The 23,507-nt window shown below is 41.6% G+C and overlaps 1 protein-coding gene across 8 annotated transcripts in view; it reads left to right on the forward strand.

Moving 5' to 3' along the window:
- The window catches only part of LOC108048668 (RNA-binding protein Musashi homolog Rbp6), a 188,880-nt gene that overhangs the window by 91,894 nt on the left and 73,479 nt on the right, over positions 1 to 23,507 (forward strand). Inside the window, exon 1 of one of the 8 annotated variants that reach the window (XM_017129486.2) lies at positions 11,295 to 12,170. The exons of the other annotated variants lie outside the window; for them this stretch is intronic. The gene's annotated coding sequence lies outside the window, so the exon portion shown is untranslated. Of the gene's footprint in view, positions 1 to 11,294; positions 12,171 to 23,507 lie in introns of those variants that run through there. 8 annotated transcript variants of the gene reach the window in all.

A 23,507-nucleotide genomic window follows, 5' to 3' on the forward strand; every position in this document is an offset into this window, starting at 1 on the left:
TTATTTTTCGTTATTTTTTTAATATTTAAATTATATCTTACCTTTTATATTTAAGGATAACTTTTTAAGCCTCCCAACAGGTCATCAAACAATCCTCACCGCCCCCCATATCTTCTAGTTTATTTCATTTGAGTATTTTGTAGTTTCTGTATTTTATAATAAATAGTTGTTTAAACTTTCGCCCACTACACCCCTCCATCTATCCACCCACTTTTGCCATGGGGCAGCAACACCACCCAAAAGAGATGTTTCCCACCAATGTGGTGGGCTCTTGTTGCCGCTGTTTGTTTGTTGCTGTTGCTGTTGCTGTCCGGCTCTTCAACTATTTTTTATGCAATCTGCTGTGGCTCTACGAAAGCCCCCCACCCATCCCCCCATCACGACTTCACACATCGAAAGGCCCCGAGTTGCATTGTTTTGTTTCGTGGGCTTCCTTTTGTTTTTCGCATACACTTTTTGCTGTGTTTTTATTTTTTGTCTGTTTGCCATTTCCTTCTCTGGTAGCCGCACATAGTTATGGCCACGATTTTGGCTTTCGGTTATGTGCACTGAGATTTTCCTTGGCCTTGTTTTCCTCCCAGGCTGGCAATTGTTTTCCCTGCTTTCCTCCGCTTTATCCTTTTCATTGTTGCACCGGTTGCTTGCCAATGTGTGTGTCTGTGTGGGGGAGTTGAAAATTCTCCAAATTAATTCGCATCATTTAAATCACAGAGAGTCCTGGGAGTTGCCAGTGAAGATGGGTGGGGTGGAGGGGTGTAGCTGCCGTTAAATCGAACGTTAAAGAAAAAGGAGGCGAAAGATTCGAGGCAGTTAAATTATGGCCCACATTGAGCCGGGGCAAACGAACAGATAAACAATAAGTAACTGTGAATTATGGTGGCCATTACTTTTGTCTTTCCCTTGGTCCTTTTGTGTTGTTTATGGCAGGACAATAATTAGGACAAAGCAGTGGGGTCCTTGGAACGTGTGAACTTTTCCCTTTAACATAGAGGTTGGAGAATTGGTTAATTAGGGGGCCACTCAATTTCCCCCGCGAAAAATATTCCAGTCTCAACAGTTGGCAAATCGAATGGGATTCACCCCGATGTCCCTTCGCTCCCTTTGCTGTCTGCGTAAATTGCTTATAAAATTGACATCGAAGCCTCCTCGCCTGTCTGCCGGAAATGGAAACAGCGGTAATGACGGGGCTCACACACACACACACACACACACTCACTCACTCACGCACAGGCCCTCTAATGCACACCCATACACACACACCCCCATGACACACACACCCAAAACGACGGCAGTATAACCCACATAATTGGCAAATCACACACATTGATTTCACCGTGTGCTGGCGTCCTCGTCATCATCCTTATTGCCGCTGTCCTTGTTGTTGCTGTTTGCTGGTTCAATCGCTCACTGCACCCCGCCCACTTACCACCCCACCACCCAGCCACCCACTCTACCAAAGCTCCACTCCCCCCCTCCCCATAGACCACCCACCACATCCGACATCTGCCTAAACAAGACGAGCGATGGAAAGAGCGAGTAGATACACCGGAAAACATGGCTATTAACTTAAAATAAAGTTCCTGGAAAGGTGATTTGATCTTGGACCATAAATTAAGAAATTCTGTATTCTTTCTCCGTTGGAAAAACCTTTAGAGACTTTGACTAAGACTAGTTTAAAATCACTTTAAATATGTTAAACTATAACACAGTCAGTCTTATAGTAGTTTCTCTCTTAAATATAATCCATGAAAACTTATGGACACTTCTACAGTTATTTATATAAATATCTTTAACTAAATAATTAAATATCTTATATGGAAAGTATTTTAAGATATTTCTTAATTGTCGATATTATATAAATATTGGAGCAATCGAATATTAAAACTTATTGAGGTGTATGCCAAACCAAAATTGTGTATCATTAACAAAAAGTAAAAGAAATTCGACGTAAATTGTAGTCAACCGTAAAATAGTTGCAATAGGTATTTTGGAAAATATTATTGTTTAAAGCTTTGAAACGTTAAGAAGAACGTTAAGAAGGGGCATCCCTTAAACTGAAATGCGATTATTAGTGACTTTTCTCAGTGCAGCGAGCTTGAGAGTGCTGATAGAAAATATGGCGTATACGTAATTTAAAGGCAACGAGACCCAAAACTCCAACTCAGCCGGAAGCACCAGAAGGTGTGCGTATGTATGCCTTTGGAATAACTTGTGTGGGAAGGCGTCATATAGGGCATCATTAATAACATCGAAGCGTAGAACAGGCCAAGACAACATCATTAGATCGAAGCCCGAACTGCGACTTTGTCTACGCCAATGGCCTTAATTTTCATTGTTTGGCACTGGCATTGGCATTTCCCTGCTCCTTGATCTTAAATAATTAGGCAGACTTCAGTGTCTTCGGCAGATACAACCCATCAACCATCCGCATCATCATCATCATCATCCCATCGCCATCGTCATCGTGGGAGGGTGGCAAAAAATTTCTTCATTGCTGTAATTTATAACGCTCACTTGTCATTAACAGCCATTTTAATCGTCTAGCGAGCAGGCACATACAAACCCATAATGTGTATAATATGTATTCCTGTATCCTGTACGCCTGTTGTGGCATTTAAAGCGTGAAAATATTAATTTATGAGCCTTTTAAATGAGCCCGTGTCAGTGGGCGCAACAAATTGGCAATGAAAATAAAGCAGTTACTGCGAAAAAGCAATGAGATAAATATGAAAATAAAAAGTGCGTTAATGCCAAATGAATACCGGTGTAAATACTAAACGGGCGGATAAATGCATTGATTGAATGCATGCTCAAATGGATTTTATTTGCGCGAAATCTATAGAACTCAACAGTTTCATAGCCAAACTAGTCAGAAGACTAAACTGCTAGGGCAGAAATACATTTTTCCCTGGGACGCCTTTGGAAACGAGAAACCCGAAATCTATTTATGCCCCAGCTCAAGCCCATAAACCACAGCCAAAATCCAGTGGTCGTCGCATTTAAGTGTCTTGAAGGGTTTCTGGGGGGAGGGTAATAGTGCGAGGGGTGGTTTTGGATGGCATTCGGGGGGGTTTCTGGGTGGCGGAAAACGAACCGCAAAGCAAATTCTCCTGCCTTAATCTGCACTTGGTGCGCGTATCTTAATAAACTATTAAATCAAACGCAAGCCTCAATGCACGCAAGCACACAAATTCCCTTTATATATATTTATTGAGGGGTGCTCAGAATTTGGGAGCTGGTTTCCCTTTTAAAGCTCTCATATTTTTGTATTTATAAATTCTCACAAAATTGCATTTTCTCCTGTGTGCTGCTTGGCCACAACTTTTACTGCTCTCACATACAGTAAATGAATAAATGAGTTATATGCGCGTTCACATTCACATTATTCTCCTACCAGTGGGGATTTATCCTTATCCTTATGCTCTCCTCCCATTTTTTGGCCCTTGTCCGGTCGGGTTTTCGGTTGTTTTTGTTCTGGCTCACAGGAAACCGATAGGACATGGCGATTAAGGATATTCCAGGAAGCCAAGCCGGACCGAGTCGAAAGCGTTTTCCATTTCAATTGAACGGACACCGGAACGGGGAATATTTTGCTGATGAATTTAAGCGATATTTAACCCATTTATTTTTGACACCTTGCTTTAATTTTCATGAAATACTCTTAATTGCCCTGTTAACACTCAACTGACGTATAAATTGAATTGAATTTTGAATGCATCTTTAGTGCTTTAAGAAATACCTTCGTTGGAAGTAAAATAACAATGTAGCTTGATACAAACTCTTTTTAATCAAACATAATATTTTGAAAAATGTAATTATCACTCTTTAAATTTAATTACATCTTAAAATGTATTTAAGCAAAGAAATAATTGATATATGAAGGATTCGTTGACATTTTGCACAAATCAATATTTATTCCATGAATTTCAAAGATAAATTTTTTTCATCACTTAAAAAAATGTTTTAAAACACCTTTAGAAATCAGTTATGGAAATCTCTTCTTAGAATATTTATCACTCTTATTAAACAAGAAAATTTGTATTATTGCCTCCCAAGTAAGACATAAACATGCCCAATCTTAATCGAAATTAAATCTTAATTAAATTAAGTTCCCATGAAAAATAAAACTGCTGAATATGATGTTAGGTGGATCTTTGGTGATCTACTTGCTGCCCTTGGGCAAATCGCACCAGTCACCCGCACATATAAAGGATATATTCTCGTTCTCCCCAGCATCCTTGGCTGACTCTGCTGTCGTTATTATTTATGTTTTGTTATCCGTTGACCAGAGCGTTGGCGCTTGTTTTTTCCACACATTCGCATGGCTCACCTATTTTACGATAGAATGAATATCTCGTGCTCTCCTGTTTCGCACACCTCCCTCTGCGATGGTGTGTAGTTTTTGCCACAGTATTTTTCTCTAAGCTTGTGGCGGTGTGTGTGTATGTGTGTCTGTGTTGGCCTGCTTTTCCCGCCGGCTTTCCCCCGCTTTCCTCCTTTTCGGCTGTTCCTGGTTCTATGTACTTCCGTTTTGTAGTGAAAAGAGCTTTGCGTGTTGCGGCATCTCCTGCTCCACCCTCCTCTTTTTATTTTTGTGCGTGTGTTTGTTTGTTGCTTAGAGAATTGATGGTAAAAGGATGTGTGTGATTTTGCTATTTTTGCTATGTGTGTGCTGGCCACAAATATCAGCCGAATGAAGTGGCATTTGTTGGCGGGGTTTAAAGCCAAGTGCGCGGCGTAAGCTCTTAACAAGTAGAATGCTTAAATGTGACCGGACATCCTGGGAGGATTTCCCAGTAGCTCGGGCACAACTTATTCATATTCTGTCAAGGAATTCAGTCGGATTTCTGGAACTAGAACAATAACCTGCCAATAAAATGATACTAAAAATTGTTGAATTATTTTATTTATTATTATTATTATTATTTGCTATATTAATTATTAATTATGAATTTTAAGCGATTGATTATGTAAAACTTATAAATAATATCTAATTATTATCAAAAGGAAACTTTCAATATTAACATGAAAATTTAAATATTCTAATATTTCGATTTTGATGAAGCAGGCCCATGCCGACCTGAAACAGAAAGAATTAAATACTTTTTAGGGTAAGAAATGTGCCCTTCAAACTGCATACTTTTTACTGAAATTGTAATACCCTCTGCATTGGTACATAAATTAAAAAAATTGAATTTTAGAGAATTTAAAATCAAGACATGAGCGCAACCTCAATCATTTAGAAGTATGCCACTTAAAAATAAGATGTCTGTAATACTGTTTATACGTATACTTAATTTTTAGGAGTGAAAATTCAACATTTAAGATAAGCCCTTTTTCTCCTCCATTTGGTAAGAAAAGCTTTATAGGTTTTTATATACTTTCAAGCTGCATCGGATAAGCTATTTTTAATCAATATTGCTTGGAAATTTCGCGTTAACATATTGATTCCCTTCACATTCATCATTTCGCCCTGTTTATCTATGACTGCTTTTCTAAGTGATTTTAGTTCGCCCGTCGCCGCTTAACACTGCCTCACACACATGCACATAAAATAATGTTTTTATAAGTCTGTTTGGAGCTGTTCGATAGCGCAATTTGAGGCGGTATCCGCGTCCCTCCCAGATGTCCGCCCCCCTAGTGCCTCCCATGTGGCATTGTTTGATCTGGCTTCGGTGGCTGTGGAAAAAGGCAAGCAAAACGTCCCAGCGGAGTCGTCAATAAATGCGATAAAGCCAAACATGTTTCATTTGCAATGGCCAATGGCTGCCGGCCCAGCTTACCCCGACCGCTCCACCAAGAACTCCCTGTTCTCAACTCGCCTTCTTTCATCTCGCACACATCTTGCTGCGATATCGAGCAAAAAACGAAATTAAGAATTGTATTATATTTTTTTGATTTCTACGACTGCATGATACCCGGTAGCACCATTCCTGTCAATATCAATAACCATAAAGACGTTCAAATCATATCAAGAAAAAATAAGTAAAAGAAACCTGTTTAAATACGTAAATATGACACTGAATTCCGTACTTTTATCGAACCTAAACAAAAGAGCTTAAAGTAAAAAGGAGTTAATCTCTTATAAAAAGTTAAAAAGATTAAACTTTTATAAAAAATCATACTCTTGTTATGATTTATGACTTGAAAAACAAAGATAGATCGAATAGCCCATTTCAACAAAGGAAACTATGACTCCAATCATGCCGGGGTCTTTTAGAGTTACAAAAGTTAAAACATTTTAAATGGGTGACTACTTATTGCCAAAACGTAAATCTAAATATATTTATAAAATAAGATATTGGTTATAATTATAAAACAACACTTTTATGTTCGCTTCCAAAAGGCTTTCATATTTGCAAATTGGCTTTACACAAATGAAACATATTTATGGAGTGAGGGTACTACCATTTTGTATGTTTCTACGCGTATGAAGAATATGAAAGAAAATGTAACAAATCAAAATTACAGACTTTGTTGCACTTATTACTCCTAGTTTTTGGAATTAGCAAGAAGTGTGTGGTCTTTATACACCTTATATACCCCTGCATTGTCCTCTAACGGAGCATAAAAGGGAGCGCAGCCAAAAACTGATATAAATGAGCTGCGTTGAGCTGCGCTGAGAAGCCGAATCTAAGGCCAAAGCGGAGCAAAAGGAAAACCAAGAAAGGCAAAGAAAAGCAAAGAAAAGCATCGGCAGCGGCATTGGCATTGGAGTCATCTTCAAGTGTTTGCCACTCAGCTCAGCCCGATTCGATTCGCCTCAACTCCTGTGTGGATTTTGACCCATAATTGACTTGTACACATGCCAATTCCCCAGCTGATGTGATGGCCGCCCCTTTGCTCCCATTTTTGCTGCGTGTCCTGGCGGCGTTATGCGGCCAAGTTTACAATTTATCCCTGGCCATGCACCTGCCACTTGGTCCACTTCCTGGTCTTTAAGTCCTACATTATATGCTTTCGGTTAGTTGCAAACAAAAACTATTGTGTATGACATTTTTAATGCCCCCATAGCTATCATTAGATGGCGAACAAAGCGACGAGCGACGAACAAAGGCAATAGAAATAATCAATACAAATTTTATACCCCCTCCCCACCGCTCTATCGCACACACACAGAGACACACACAACAATGAAATACATTACAAATCAATTGCAATCGCTCGAAAATCGGCATGCGAATTTCCATAGACGATGTCTGGTGTGGCCGTGCGATTGGATTGGATTGGCATGGGCTTGGGCTCGGGCTCGGGCTTGGGTTTGGGTTTGCTATTGGGATTGGGACTGGGTTGAGTTGGCTTGGCTTGGGTTCGCTTCGCTTAATGCACAGAGAAAAATACGATCGTTGTATGTTTAAGTGCCCCCAAATGTCGATTTTATAAAAAACATCTTAAGACTGCTTACTATCGCCATTACTATTCTTTTAAAGTTCAAAGCAATGTTTAGTCTCATAGTTTTTATACCCTTGCAGAGGGTATTATAATTTCAGTCAAAAGTTTGCAACGCATTGAAGGAGACATTTCCGACCCTATAAAGTATATATATTCTTGATCAGCATCACCAGGAGAGTCGATCTAGCCATGTCCGTCTGTCCGTCCGTCTGTCCGTCTGTCCGTCTGTCCGTCCGTCTGTCCGTCTGTCCGTCCGTCCGTTTCTACGCAAACTAGTCCCTCAGTTTTAAAGCTATCTGCTTGAAACTTTCCCAAAAGTTGTCTTTCTATTGCAGGTAGTATATAAGTCGGAACGAGCCGGATCGGGCCACTATATCATATAGCTGCCATGTAACTGAACGATCGGAAATGCCATAACTTTGGTGTTTTTAAGTTAGGAAGTTGGGATTTTCTAGAGTTTTATTTTTGGCCAATTAATCCGACCTACCGAATTTCATAGGATCGGACGACTATATCCTATAGCCGCCATATAATTGATTGATCGGAAATGCCATAACTTTGGTGTTTGTAAAGTTAAGTTGGGATTTTCTATGGGTTTTATTTTTCGCCAATCAATCCGACCTACCAAATTTCATAAGGATCGGCCGACTATATCCTTAGCTGCCATATAACTGAACGATTGGAAATGCCTAACTTTGGTGTTTTTAAAGTTAGGAAGTTAGGACTTTTATGAGTATTAAGAATACACCATATGAATAATTTTGAAGAATATAATTTACAGAATATTCTGCAAGGGTATATCAACTTCGGCTCCGTCCGAAGTTAGCTTTCCTTTCTTGTTTATTTTATTTTATAATAAAGGAAAACAATGATTATTTTAAACTTAATCAATTTTATTTGAGCCACAAAAGGTATTTAGCTTAGGGAAAAAAGGGAAAAAAGATATTTCAAAATCAACAATAAATTCATAAATTCAGAAATTAATACCGGAATAAAACTAATTAATTATTTTAGACTGCCTTGAGTCATTACCTGTTAGGGCAATATTTTTCTCAGTGCAGCTGGCAAGGGGCAACATTATTATCATCATCAAGCGTACAAAGTTAGTGCCGGCGGGCTTTTCGGCGCGGGGAGATCGGATGAGAGGACGGTGCTCCAAATCGGCAAATGAAACAAACCAGGATTTACATGTACACAGTTATTGTTGCTGCTGGTTGCACACACACACACACATGTGTGTGAGCTCCTGCGTGGGTGTGAGTGTGTGTGTGCAGCATTTCCTTTGGGTTATTTTCCGGGAACAACATTTCATGGCACTGATAAAGCTGCCATGGCAGCAGCCTCTGTCGCCGCCGACTGCGCTGTCGCTTTTCCTTGGAGCCAGGGGAAAGGCTTTCACTGCGCCTGCGCCGAGAGAGGGAGAAGGAAGAGAGAGTGAAAAGTGGAGCCAGAGAGAAAGAGAGAGAGAGCGGAAGCAAGTCCTTTTTGCGGCTGGAGCAAAAATCCCAGCTGCGAGCATTATTCGCATGTCAGCGAGGAGCAACAACAATTGCCCCGGGGCCAACAAAATATTTGACGCAAGCGGATTGTAAGGATGTAGCTGCCACTGTGTGAGTGTGTGGAGAGTATCCTTACGTGTACATGTGTGTGAGTGTGTGTTTGAGAGAGAGAGAGCGGTGGCGCGTGCACTCCAGGCAATGTCAAGTTGACACTTTCACCAACGCACGAGACACACGACGAACAACAATGGAGGAGAATGGGAACGATGAGGTACCGACAGTGGTCATAATGATGATAACGATGATGATGTTGATGATGATGCAGATACAGATACGATGACGAAGATACGGCCCAGAAAGATACTTATGATGAAGATTGTAATGAGCTTGCATTCAAGAGATAAAGAGTTCTTTGATGTTCGTTACCTTGAATACGATTTGAATGATAGTTACACAAAGATAGTTTCATCGATGAGTATTTATAAGATAATCCTATTATGATTATTAATAATGTTGGAAATTATCAGGGCGTACGTAAGTCAACCTAATGATAAAGGGGTCACATTTAAAGTGTATATCGTTTCGCAGATAATTAAAATCATTTTTAAAGGTGTTATTTAATATATGGGAAGCCTATTTTTATTTCTTGATTATTTGCCTGGGATAAATTTAAATATTTATGGTGGTACAAATAAACAGTTATCAATTTTATTAAATTAAATTAAATTTAATATTTTAGCTTACGAGTTGTTTACTCTGGAAACATAAAACATTAACTTAATTACTATACCTATTCTTTTAAATTTCAAATGCTATATAATAAAAGTTTCCTTGTCATAAATTTTCGTCAATTCAACGTTAGAAAAAATATTATTTTCAGTGGTATGTTTATAAATATGACCTGCTAGCCTTATCATTTAAAAAAGGCTATAAATTTTATACATTTAAAACATTTTAAAGCTTGGAACTACCTTTTGTAAATGTATATGAGAAGTAAGCCCTTGTATTTACGTGGGACAAAGGGTTAAGACTCACCTGGCTACATCGCCATTATCCTTATTCATCGTCATCATCATCGGGACATCAGCGACACCCTCTGCAGAGGTTACATGGACATTCTGCCGACTCGAATCGCTATTGTTGTTTGTTTGCGCCATCGTCGCCCCATCCCTTATGCTCCCTCTTTTCTGCTCCATGCTCCCAGTTCCTTGCTGCCTTTCCTCGTCCTTACTCCTCCTTTCTCCCGCTCTCCTGCGAGTGCGGGCCACCCACGAAAACAAACATCAAGGTGCAACAATGACGCGCGTGGAGCACCGAATTCTCTCTCCGTTCCGCTCCATCTTTCTATCGCTCTCAAGAGAAAGCCCTCCCGTTATCCTTGCGCTCAGCTGTTGTTGCAATGAGAAAGTTCGGTCTCTCTCTCACGCTGTTAACACATTTCTCCTGCTGCTGAAAGTGAATGTTTGGTGAATGTCTAATTTTTGTTGTTTGTTTGTTTTCGATTGCAACAATGTCGGTAAAAGTTTTGAGGAAAGGGGAAAGTAATTGTTGAGGCCTACAAATTAGTTATGTGTTGCATTTGCATGTGAAGAAAATGTTAAGAAATCTGAAATTTGATAGTAAGAAGGATATTCAAAAAAAAACATTTTGGCAACTAATCTCTTCCGATTTGAACCAAAAGTTTAATCTTAATTGGCCTAACATTAAAAATTTCAAGTGATTTCCACTCATAATATACTGAAAAAATATTAATCGCTACGGTTTTGAAAACACTTATAAAAGAGTCTTAAAATATGCAGTAGAAAATAGAAATCAAAAAATGTTGTTGCTTACTCCTAGAGCCTTTTATTAGCCAGTTACAAGTCCTTTAGATTTTTGTGGCACCTAAATAGTTAGCCCTTTCAAAGTATGCAGCGTTAATCGCTGAAGTAAATCTTGGATGAGTACTCTTCGACAGTCTCTAGGAATGGATTAAAAATCAGTGACACTGTTATATGCCGTTTGTGGCGTGTTTGTTTTGTGATTTTTCTGTACAACTTGTAAGGATTCGGCACCTGCTGCTTACTATCCTGGTAAACTCTGCCACGACTCGACAACCCTGGCTGCTATGCGGGCTGGCAGTTAACAGAGCTCCAGGCCGTGTGGGGGTGCATCCTGCGCTCTCGCTCTTGCTCTCCCCGGCCCATTGTCCTGCTCGCTCTCTCTGTTAGCAACTTCCGCTGTTGTAATGCTTCTGCGCCGGCTGCCCGCCGACGGAAAGGAAAGGAAAACGGCGGTAAGGCAATGGCAACGGCAACAGCAACACCAACAGCAACTACAACAGCAACGACGGCGACTGCGACGCAAGCAGCGACGCTCAGGAGAATCCCGCTGCGCTCGGCTGTTGCTAAAAATCCTACGCAATTCGCGAGAGTCCTTCAGTCGTTATCAGACAAGCGAGTCCAGCAGTCGTTGCGTTCTGTTCCTCAGCAAATTAAAACCGTGCAAGTAGCCTAGTGTGAAACCTACAAATCTACAACCACAACAGCCAACAGCCGACAGCCAAGGGAAATCGAAATCGAGTCATCGAGCCAAGTAATTAATCCACGAAAGTAAACTCCAAAAAAGTCAAACCGCTTTCGAAAACTAAAACAAAAAAAAAAACAACAGGGAACTCTCTCGTACGAAGCGGCAATCGCGTCCTGAGATTTTTGTCACCGTGTGTTTTTAGCAACCAACGCGTTCAAGTGCAATCAACAACAATCCCCCAAAAATATAAATCCGAAACAGTAGCAGGACATTTGTCGCGCTGTTTAACGTTGAGCTTTAGTAGTGTTTAAAAAAGATTAACCAAAATTATTAAGAAATACTGACGAAACAAAAACCGAAATTGAAACCGAAACTAGAGCTTCTCAAAAAGTTGTGAAAGAACCTACGAAACAGGGAAAATCCGCTACAGCAGACAGCTACACAGAGATAAGCAGCCAGCAATTATAGCCAAGATCAGCCAGAAAGCCGATCTTAGCCCTTCGAGCCGACGCAGCTAAGTCGGCCCACACACACCCATTTCCTGTCGAAGGTGTTGCTATAAAACCCATCAAGATTTCACACTTTGGAGTAAATCTGTTCTACGTGAAGCAGCCAGCGGAGTTATTTCAGCAGCCGCCGCTTCCGCAGGCGACAATTAAAGCGATTAGTCCGCCCGTGACCGCCGTCGCAGCGCCGCCGCCGCCGCCGCAGTCGACGTTTACGCCGCTGTCGACGACAGCAGCCGCCACAATTCCAACAAAGAAGCTCGTTGTAAGTCCCAGAAATATATAAATACTCAAAGTTGTATCCATTACTGTCTCAGTTTAAATAAAAATATTGGGAGAAAATCGTTCGAAAAAGGTTTATAAATTCTGACCAAATAATAATTATAAGCGAATGCAACAGAAATCACTAGCGTTTTTAAATCGTTTATAAAGGAGTCTAAATGTATGCAGTGAAAAATGAACCTGGTCCTTTGATATGAATCCAACTTCATTATTAATGATTAAAGAATCTGGTGATTTCAGTGTCACCCTTCTCTTAAACTATTATTACTGGTTCAAAAATATTTTAATTCCTGCAGATTTATTTTAGAAAATATATAAATAATTTTACATCAACATCTCAATCGTCACATATAAAATAAATAACTTTTACTTTCATTTACCTTCATCATTGTAATACCTTTATTAAATGATATATATGTAATATTTAACGCAAGCCTATAAAGCAGCTCATTGTAAGGCCCTAAATATCTAAATACCCCATAAATGCCACCCTTATCTCTTAATTATTAATGCTATTTAATGAAAGTTTTGGGTCTCGTCCCAACAAAAAGTATGCAATGAATTATTTTTATGCTGGCAGCTCAAACAATTCAACGAATCCCGCCGTTTGTTTTTGTTTTCCTTCCTCCTTCAGTTTTTGTTCTTAGCGTTTTTTCCCCATTTTTTCATTTTTTTGTTTTTCCTGGCCAGGCGCGCACGCAATAAATTAATTTATGTCCAACGTCAGGCACGTTTCGCACCCTCCGCAGGACTTCTGGTCCTCGGGCACGTTTCTCACCTTGCCAGCCATCCATTACCAAGATTTGCAAGTAAATCGCTTTAAGTGGCATTGGCCGAGTGAAAAGCACAACACAGAAATTAAAATTCCAACGACCATCATCAGTGAGGGGGGAATCCGCCAAGTCCAAGTCCTCCGGCAGGTCTCTAAAATTTAGTTTGTGTCCTTGCTGCCTGATAATATCGTTTCGTTTCGTTTCATTTTCATTGCTTCGTTATAATTTGCTTTTAATTTGTTTGGCAAACGCCAACACTTCAACACGGTCGCTGGACAAAAGGACCGCGGGCATATAGCCCATAGCCATTGCCCATAGCCCCGGCTATCTAACCCACACCTCTGCCACTAAAAAGGCAGGGGAAAATGTCATAAAAATAATTACGCACCAGGAAAATAAACGCGGCATCGGAATTCGCGTGTCTCTCTGCCCCGATCCTCGACCTCTGACCCTCGGGCTCATAAATTTTACAACCCGACTGTAAACGCGAATAAACCCTCATCGAAAAGTGGTCATAAATAAGTTGAAATATATTTATAGTGCGGTTTCAACTTGGTTAGAAGTTCTGATGAGGAGTCCGTGTTGCCATCAACTTTTTGTTGATGAATGTTTCAATAGGCCAATGGCTTCATTTGGGCCGATAAACGGGAAAGTGATGACTACCCTGAAGCATTTGTGTATTTATGAAATACTTTTTTATTGAGAAATAAAACTGTTTTTTAATTCGTATACAAATATTTATTACATTCATTTCTTCGCATTGGGAATCCATTTATGAATCTAGCGAGGAAATACATAATGTTTATACATAATATTATTCTTATATTGTAGAAAAGAACTAGAATTGGCAGGAATGTTGTGCAACAATATTTTCTTAAAATGGGAAGATTCTCTAATACCCAATTTTGGTTCTAAAACTAATAATATGTTCTAATATTATTACAAGTTCTTAATACTCCTTTGCTTTTAATAATTCTGAAGAAAAACTCATTTGAAGAAATTTCCAATCTTGTGATGAATTTAAAGAACTAGTGCACTTTAGAAAATCTTTCATGCCGAGTCTAAGCCAAGTTCGCCTCTCGTCAGTTTGCCAATAAATTCGCCATCAAGCGCCCAAATTGCTCAGCTCGAAGCACTTTGCCTCGGGATCGAGGACTTCGCAGGACTGCTCACCTAGGCGTTCCAAGCCCATCCTCGTAACCACATTAGCCTCTGTCCCATATCGCTCGAGTTGTCTAACTGCCATTTTAAATTTGTGTCTAGTGACTTCGGCTTGTGGTAAACACTTGAGTTTAATGGTTTGTTGACTGCCTCGGGCTCAAAGTCCAAAGACGTTTTCTATAATAAAATTTTCGTCTATTGCCGTTGGCCATAAAAGCGAAAGGCGGAAAGCGGCAGCCTAAGCGGGCATTAAAAGTTCCTATTCCACTCGAAAATCGTCGAAAGCCCGAATCCAGTGCTCGACTGTTTTATTATTTACTAACTATTTTATTTGATTTCATTCCGGGCAACGCGCTTAGGGCTTCAGTCCCAGCCTTTCTGTGAATTGTCCGATGCCGCAAAGCCAATTCCGGAGACAGCTACATGGATTACAAATGTCTGGCTTTTGCCTGACATGGAAGCCAGTCGGTTTTTGAAAAGGGCTTAAAGTTGCAGCCTGCTGTAGTTTTGCAAAATGGAATTCCGGCCCCCATTCCCGACCCCCAACCCCGACCCCTCAGCAATTAGCTGTCATTCATGCGGGAAAACCGAAAATAGCAATTGTCAACCAAATTGGCATTGGCATTGACTGGGCTGGGATTTGATTTATCAACATGTTTCACGTGGAGGCAAAAGAAATCATTGCTGTCAGCCAACTGGGACCCAAGTGTACAAGTGTGTGTATATATATGGCAATTTCAGCATTATGGCGTATTCGTTTTTCGTCTCGTCGCCGCATGAAAATGTGCGTTGTGCCAAACCAATTGGGAACTCATGGGAGAAAAGTGCGGGGGAAATGTGAGCGCGCCCAACTGACGCGTTTCCGTCAAGTGCAACAAGCTGGGAAAAGCGAGGAAAAGCGCGGAAAACGAGGAAAGCAGGGAAGCAACAAAGCGGAGAAGGAGGAGGAGCAGGAGCAAAACCAGCAGGAGCTGCTCCAAAAGGAGGACCAGCTGAAGATTCCCCCAGTCAACGTGCTGGGGTTTATTAAAATTTTAATATCAACGCGAATGTCGACAGTCAGCCAAGTAAAAAATGTGTAGCGCAAACTTTGCCGCTGGAAAACGGAGCAGGAGCCGAAACAAGACGAATGTCAATGCATGCACAACGAAAAATACATATATTTCAAGTTGATTTAAAAAGTTTAAAATTGCATTTCAAAAGTGAAAATAGAAATTCAAGAAAGGATTTTAGATTATTATTGCGAAAATAGTTTTATTTATTTTGGCATGTTCTTGCCAAACAAAAAGATTGACTTCTTGTTGAATCTAAATATCTAAATATTATTTATTTTAAAGGATACATAAATTTTATAATATTTACTGTTACACAAGTAATATTCAATAAATATATGACTCAATAAAAAGAGTAGGTATGAGTTTAAAAACTTTAAAGATCTTGTTAATATTAAACCATCATAAACAAATACAAGAAAAGAGCGAAGGAAAATAAAAGTTTAAATGAAGTTTTAAGCCAAATTAAAACTGGATCTTAAGTTACCGATTACATAGTCTTAAAAAAACAATTTTCAAGCTTCGCAGATTTTTTCCGTGTAAAGTAAGAAAGAAAGAAGGAGCGGGAGAGCAATCAACCCCGGCGCAGGATGCCAGGATGCCAGGATACTTGGATGCCAGGATGGCAAGCTGCTGCTTGAGGACTTGTTCAATGTGTGCGTAAGCAAAATAAGTCATTTTCCCTTATGGGCCATGCGGCGAAGAAGCTGCAGAAATTCATCGATTGAATACAATACAAATATGTCAACGAGTCGCTTGAGATGTCGCTGCTGCTGCTGCTGCTGAAATCTCAGACTCGGGAAAATCGGGCGAAAAAGCGGGGAAAATCGAGGCGAACGAGGAAAACTTGAGCGGCAGCCTTTGGTTTAACTCATTTCAATGCGCCCTGGGGGAGTTTGCTTTGGAGGCAAAAGCAATCAGTCAGTGGAGTGGCATTCATCTCCATCCGTGGGGTGTTGAATTACGGGTATTTTGTGTGAATTGAATTTGGCATGCCCGAGGAGCGGGCGACCTGACTTTCCCGCCATCGGATTTGGGACCTGGTCTTGCTGGGCTGGGATGGGATGGGGGTGTCGCATGCCGGGCCCACACCTTGCCAGCTATTTACGAACGCATTCCATGCCACTCGGTGGATCCTGCGGAAAAGCCAGGAAAAGCGACAACCGCCGGCGGCAATCAGGGCGCCAATAACAAGGATGAAAGATGCCAAGGCGCTGGCGAATTGTTATTTTATGAAATTGCAAACACAATCAAGCTGAATTCCTGCGCCCCGCCCAATTTTGTCTTTGGCAATGTCACAGGGGCTTCTCGCTCTCATCCCGGGAAATTGTTGTTTTCCCTTTGCGCCCTGCCAGACAAATAAATTGAACTAATAGAGCTGTTAACATTGGCAGGCTGCAAACTTATAACTGGTTCGGCTTGGGATCGGCAAATTCCCCAAGTAAAATATTTGAATTGCCAGCGAACAATGCGAAAAGTGTGGAGTGGAAAAGAAACCGCCGAAACACTCGAGCAACTTGCAAAACAAAATCCGCTTTTCAACAAGCTTTTCCCCCAAAAAATGCTGGGCATTGTTTTTGCGCTCTATGTGTATGTGTGCGTGTGTGTGTGTGTGGGCCAAGTTATTAGATTCATTTCAAGTTGCCCGGGTAAAGTGCACTCCAAACATTGAGACTCCGTGGCGAGAGTCAGTCAAAGTAAAATAAGCCAAAGAGATGCGAATGCGAAAAAGTTCAAAAAAGACAAGAAGGGTGGAAAAATGCGGGGGGGTGGGGGGCATGGGTGGTAAACAGGGAAAACTTGGGGCTGTGGTTGGCGTTGACAACCAGCTGAGGAAAAGGGAAAAGCTTCGACCACAACACTATAAATGTGGGTAGTTTCCAAAGGCGGCACAAAAGAAACCGCAACATCAGCAACAAGATAGAGCAAACGGGGCCGGCGGAGAGTGGAAAGTGTGGAAAAGCAGGGTGGAAAAGCGGTGGGCGGGCCAACACTTATTTCAAACAATTAACTTGATATTGTAACGGGGCTCGGGATGATGCTGCTGCTGCTACTGCTGCTGTTTTCCAACCTGCCCAACCTCTCGAAAGGTCACCGGGGCCAAGTCAAATATAACCAAGGAAAACTCTTTGCAGCATGTGGCCAAGGGAAAAGCGGTGGCCGGCGGCGGGGTGGGGTCGGAAAATGGGGGCCAGCGGGTCGGAAAATGGGGGCCAGTGCGGTCCCAAAGAAAAACATAATAAAATCAAACCAAAGTGAAGATGCCGACGCCACGGCACACGAAAGTAAAATAAACTGAAAGAAAAACAAAAACTCACGAAAAGCAAAGAGCTGCTCAGGAGTTTCCTCGGCGCCCGTTGTTGTCTCTTGGAATTGCTATCAGTGTTACAGCTGGCGGCGGCTTTTCCCCCGCTTTTCCTCTATCCACCCACCCCCGCCCATCCAGATGCGAGGCCATCAACAGCAGCCGTCGCAGTTTTTGGCTGCGAGGCGTCAACTCTTGTGCTACAACTTGAACACGAAGTTCATCAACTAACTTGAGGGGGCGTTCGGTTGGTGGGCGTCGATGGGCGGGGGCGTGCCACAAATGGCAGCGTCCGAGGCGTTACACAGCTTGTTGTTGTCAACTGCAGTGAGCAAAAAACATAGGATTTCTCAGAAAAACAACTAGTTATTCGGTACGTAACAGTCCGCCAAGATTGCACTTTTCAAAAGTTAAATAAAAAGAAGTTGTCTCGAACAGGAGTTATCTTCACAAAACCTGGATCAATTTTCTCTTTCATAGTTCTTGTGTCTTATATAAAAGAGTTTTACTGATTTTTAAAATCCCATTAAAAAGTGCAAAATACTTTAAAATATCTAAAGATAAATATAAATATTTGTATTTCATTTAAAGTGTTTCAAAAATATTTAACTACTATTAAGATAAAACGTTATAAGAGATTAAATATAATTTAAAATATGTTGTGACTTAAGCAGACATTATTATAGTTCATTTTTTGCTAGATATGATATCTACAAGCTGATTTTTGAGAGTCAAAAATGTTTTTTTATCGAGTTGCAGAAAAGTATAATCATCGAATTGCAAAGTCTCCCAGTTCTATAAACTTCCTTTTTTTAGATCTGTAGTTTTCTTCCTGTGTGCTGCTGCTGTTGTGTCCATTGTTGCTGCTGCGTGTTTGTTTGCCACCGGAATGAATATTGCCCCGGACCAAAAGCTCCTCTGCTATTCATTTTTCTCTGTCTTTCTCTGGTGCCCGGAGCTGTTTGGCTTGACTTGGCTTCGGAGCTCGAGAGCTGCCCCTGATGAGCGACACAGGCCAGACTTCATTCCTCCAGGGCTGGCCGGGCACCTGTCCACCTGCTCGTTCCCACTTCAATGATCAACCTGCTGTTGCTGCTGCTGCTTCTGCTTCTGCTGCTTGTGGCATCGTCAACAGCAGGTCTCTGTTTTTCTTGTCCCCCTGTTTGTTTGTCTTTCAAATTTACTTACGCTTATTTGAGCTGGAAATGAGCTGAGGGTCTGGCTCAAGCTCGGGATGAACCTCGGCGAACCCCAGAGGAGAATATGCTTAAAAGTTTTCGGGGCTGACGTTTTTATTTTTGCGTTGACAAACACACGCGGCGTATGCGCAATAATTTACAAAATTATTGTGCCCAAGCAGCTAGGTCAACTGACGGTTTTGGGTTGGGACCGAAATGCTTTCTGTATGATTAGTTGACAGAGCAGAACGACTGCAATTTTTAGTCGAGTGATGAAAAACGCCAGAAGGTAGCGAAGGTAGAGTAAATATTTAACCAAATATCAGGTAATGGGAATTTTAGATGGAAGTGGAATGGGCAAATGGCAGGGAGAGATTTAAAAAGGCAAGTGGAAAGACACAATTACCTATTTAATCCCTGATGATCGGTATAATTGCATAATTCACCATGATTTACTGCCGGTCAAACGCTCTCTGTGCTTTTCAATTGCCAATCAATCGGCGGCCCCAACCCAAACTTGCGCACACAATAAACTATTTAGCCGATTGTTACAACCACCCCAAAGACCCTGTGAACCGAACAGAACCGGAAATGTTAAATGATAATGCGCGGCACGCATAAAATGCAGTCACTCCCCAGTGCGGTGCACACACGCGGGCGTATACGTAATTTTTACTGCGTATACGTAATGCATTTTGATGGCAGACAACGCTCGGCCGGCCACAGCGTAACAATTTAAATCGTCGGCGGTCATTTACGTGCACACCATGCAAAATGCATTTATTGCATGTCGTGCAATGCGTTGGAGAAAGCGGGGAAAGCAGGGAGAAAGCAGGTTGTCCATGTGTGTGTGTGTGTGTGTGTGCGGAATGTGTTGTCTACTTTACGGCGCGTGGCTGTTATTTCCGCTTTCCGCTTTTCCTTTCCACTAATAAAAATCGTTTAAAAAACCGCATGACAGCGGCAGCCGCTACAATAACAGCATTAAATAATAACAATCATGTGTAAATTTGCCCAGCGTGCACCGATAGATTTATGTGTCCCGACAACTTCAAACTGCAACGTGGCGCAATAAATCTGGCAAAATCTTGGTAGTGCCATCCTCCTTCACTCCACCTCGTATTGCTGGCTAAGCTTATTTGTCTCTCCACATCTTCGTCGTCTGCCATTGTCTTCCATTACTAAAATTAAAATCCAGGCAAAACGCGCTGCGATTCTATTACCAAAGTGACTCATACCATGGAAAAACTCGCGACTGTTTCCTTCCAGCTGCCTTCTCTATTTTTTCTTGACGGCTTTTACACTTTTAAACGGCGCTGCGGAGCGTGTTATTTCCGCTGCTTTTAGTCTGTCTGGCAGCAGGACTTCCACTTCGGCTTCTGTTCCTGCCGCTGATTGTGACTCTGGATCCGAATCTGCCTTACAGTTTTGCTTTCCAATTTCTCCGCATTCCACCATTCCGCCATCCTGCAATCTGTTGTTTTTGTCGCTCTCGCCTGTGTATGTGACTTTGTGTGTAATTCGCGTCTTGTCTTTTGGCAACGAAAAATACGTTAAATTAAATTATGATTTCAGTTCTCCGGCTCCTCCACCTTCCCCCTGGCCCACCTCGCCTGTCTCGCTGCCGCTCTCGTCTGCCTTCATATTCGTTAAATTCATTTTTGTGGGAATTTTTATTTATTTTTTCACGTTCGTCCTTGCAAAATATTTGACTGCCTGTGCACGTTCATCAGGCCAGGCCGAAAAAAACACTTAACAAAATATTAGTTCCACATACTGTAGTCTTAAAAGTTATGAGAAATATTTTTAAACTAGTTCAATCGCTAATAAATTTAGATTAATAGCAAACAAAAACTTAAAAATCGGGTATTAGTTTTATAGAAGGTGTAAGTTTTTAATTTTATTTTATCAATAGTTTCTTAAGCATTTATTTTATTTCTTGGGTTCTAATGGTTTTTTTGAAGACTTTATTAACGGGAAATATATGTTTTGAAAACATTTGAAATTATTTGAAGCTTTCTTGTGGCTGTTAGCAAATGTGCGTTTACGAATTCATTTCTAACGAATACTTTTATGACACCAGCTTGTCTTAAAATATTTTATTTTATTAGAACCACTTCCTAGACCAAGGAAATGTTCTGTATTTGGGAGTATATTTTTATTCAAGTGCAGGACAGACAGCAAAGCGAGTCAGTCAGTCACTTAGCCAGTCAGTTAGTCAACAACAGCAGCAGCAGAAGCGGCCGTGTACCGGGAAACCAGCGAGGCGTGCGTGCCGCAATCCCAGGCCCTCCTTCCCTCCACTCCCCTCCCATACCGCTCCACCCTCCCCCCTGCTCCCGCTCGACATTCCCTTTACCGCTCCCATTTCCATTTCCATTCCGGTTCTCGTTCGCCTGCCGTCCCGTTTAGTTGTGCGGGCTGCAAATCTTCAACAATTGCCCTGATTTATAATTTCTGCTTAGCAATGCAAAATACTTGAGCCGCGTTGGGCTGACTCTCTGAAATGGGGGCGGCGTCTGGTGGCAGCTGGGGATGGGGCGTGGCATTGTAGGGCTTCGCCGTCGCATGTGTTTGGCTTAGCATACAAATATTTTGCTGTTTGTTTGCCTTGGTGCGCATAAACGGCAAACTGGGTGGTTGGGTGGATTCGTTTCGTTTTGGTTGGGAAGAAATGTGATGAGCACGTTGACAAGTGAGTTGCCCGGCCCCCCCAGCCTCCCTCACCTTTTCACCTCCACCAACAGAACCCCCCAACCCCATACCACTCATACATAATCCAGGCAGCTGCGTTCTGCATCAGACGTCCGCCTGCCTCGTCATAATGTGGCTGGTAGTGCGCTTATGCATAATTTACCCACTCAGCAGTTGGCAGAAAAGCCAGAAAGGGGCGTACACAGAGAAAAATAGATGACACACTAAAACAGGATCATGTTGTCATTTACAATTTCTCTATTTAAATAAATTTAAAGGTTTTTTCCTTAGTGGCAACTATCTCAACTCTTCCAGTTGTGTTCTTTTGTTAACACCTAGTTTGTTTGTTATATAACTAATTCTTTCTTGCTTCATAATATCTTAATATTAAACAAAAATGTTATATTCCCGAAATTTATAAATATAAAACATATTGATAAATGAAAATATGCCTTAATAAGCTTTCTTGTTTAATATTTAAATTTTCCCTGTGCACAAGGACGCTGAAGTGGGTGCAACTGACTGCAGCAAGGGGAAAGCCCAGTCACTGGCGATATCGCTTTGACTTTGTAAAGCGCCAGAGCCGCCCGAAAAAACTTGTCGGGCCGCTAGAGCTCTCCAATTATCTCCTGATTTATGATTTCTCATTAATTTCCCAGCCAAATCGCAGCCACGTACGCTGATAGCCGGTCGGGTCATATAGTCATATATGAGGCGGGACTCTACTTACTTATAAATTTTGATAGAAGAAAGCCCGTCTCGAGATGCCTTTGAATTGGTGTCTTTCTTTGCGGGGCCCAAAAGGGACTTATTAGAGAGCGTATCCTTTGAAAATGAGTGACTGAAGGCAGAGCTCAAAGCCATGTTGTTTGCTGACTGATTGCTTTGGCCTCCGACATCGTAGCCCCCAGCTCATGAATAGTAACGGAAATGAACGGAAAAGGGGCTGAGCTAAACGCAGAAATGCGTGCGCCATAAATTAAAGTAGTTTTAAGTATTTCTGTGCTGGCCATTGTTTGGTTCCCGTTTCTCCTTTTCTGTATCTTTTGGTTTCGGTTTCGGTTTCGGTTTGAGTTTCGGTTAGAGTTTTTCGGGCTTGGGTTTCCCGGGGCATTGCCGCATTCGCGGACCGCCCGCCGCTCTGAAGTTTGAGGTTGAGCTGGTTTCGCCCCAAAAATAGATATACAAATGTGTTTTAATGGTCGCATTTTTTCCGTTTCTCGTCCTTTGTTGTATTTCGTTGGCTCATCCTGTGGCTCCTTCTCCGCCATCGTCCTTTGCTTTGCTGAATCTGTGCGCTTTGTTATGCCGCTTGTCGTTTTTCTATGCGACCGAATTTATTTGCTACTCTCCTCCTTTTAGCCAGTTTTTGGCCCTGTGCGTGTTTGGCCGCCATTCGCCAAAAGTTTCCTTTTTTCGCCGGCGCTTTTCCTCATTGTCTGGGCTGGCCTGGCCTAGCCTGGCCTGGTTTTTCCTTTTTTTCTGGCTAGGCCTAAGCCCGGGGTGGCAAATGGTTTTGATTTGATTAATGAATGTTCTAATTAAGCAAAACCGTCACCTAGCCCGCCCCGAGTGGCCCGCTTTTGACCTTGGCCAAAAACAATCTACCAGCGCCGAACGAAAGGAAAGTTTCCCTCCACCCCCCCAAAAAAACACACACAAAGTCCATTGAACGGAAATAGAAAGACAAATTATTTGGCTCAAACCGAGTTTCGAGTTGGCTGTGTGTGACTGCAAGTGATTAGCGTTAAATGGAAGCCAGTATACGAATCGGAATCAAGGGAAAACTTTATCGAAATTGACTCCAAATGGACACCACACACAATTTCAATTACCTGCAAGTTGTGATTGCGATAATTATGTAATGGCCGAGCGCCTAATGATGATTGGTCCTGGAGTTTATGAGCACGGCAATTACGTAAGAGAGCCAGGACTCGAATGAGCTATGCTGACCCTCCTTGACTGCCTGCTCCTTGCTCGTTACTACTTCCCACTTGCTCCTTGCTCCTTGCTGTGTTATGCAAATTTAAAACTTTAAGCACAAGTTGCGGCCGTCCAGGGTGTCCCATCCATGTCCTCTGGAGTGTGTGTGCTCGCTTGTCTGCCATATAAATTTAAACAATGTTGAAAACATGCTGCGTTGGCACTTTTTAACCA

The sequence above is a fragment of the Drosophila rhopaloa genome, unplaced genomic scaffold (genome assembly GCF_018152115.1).
Source record: "Drosophila rhopaloa isolate 14029-0021.01 unplaced genomic scaffold, ASM1815211v1 contig_185, whole genome shotgun sequence".
Lineage (NCBI taxonomy): Eukaryota > Metazoa > Arthropoda > Insecta > Diptera > Drosophilidae > Drosophila > Drosophila rhopaloa.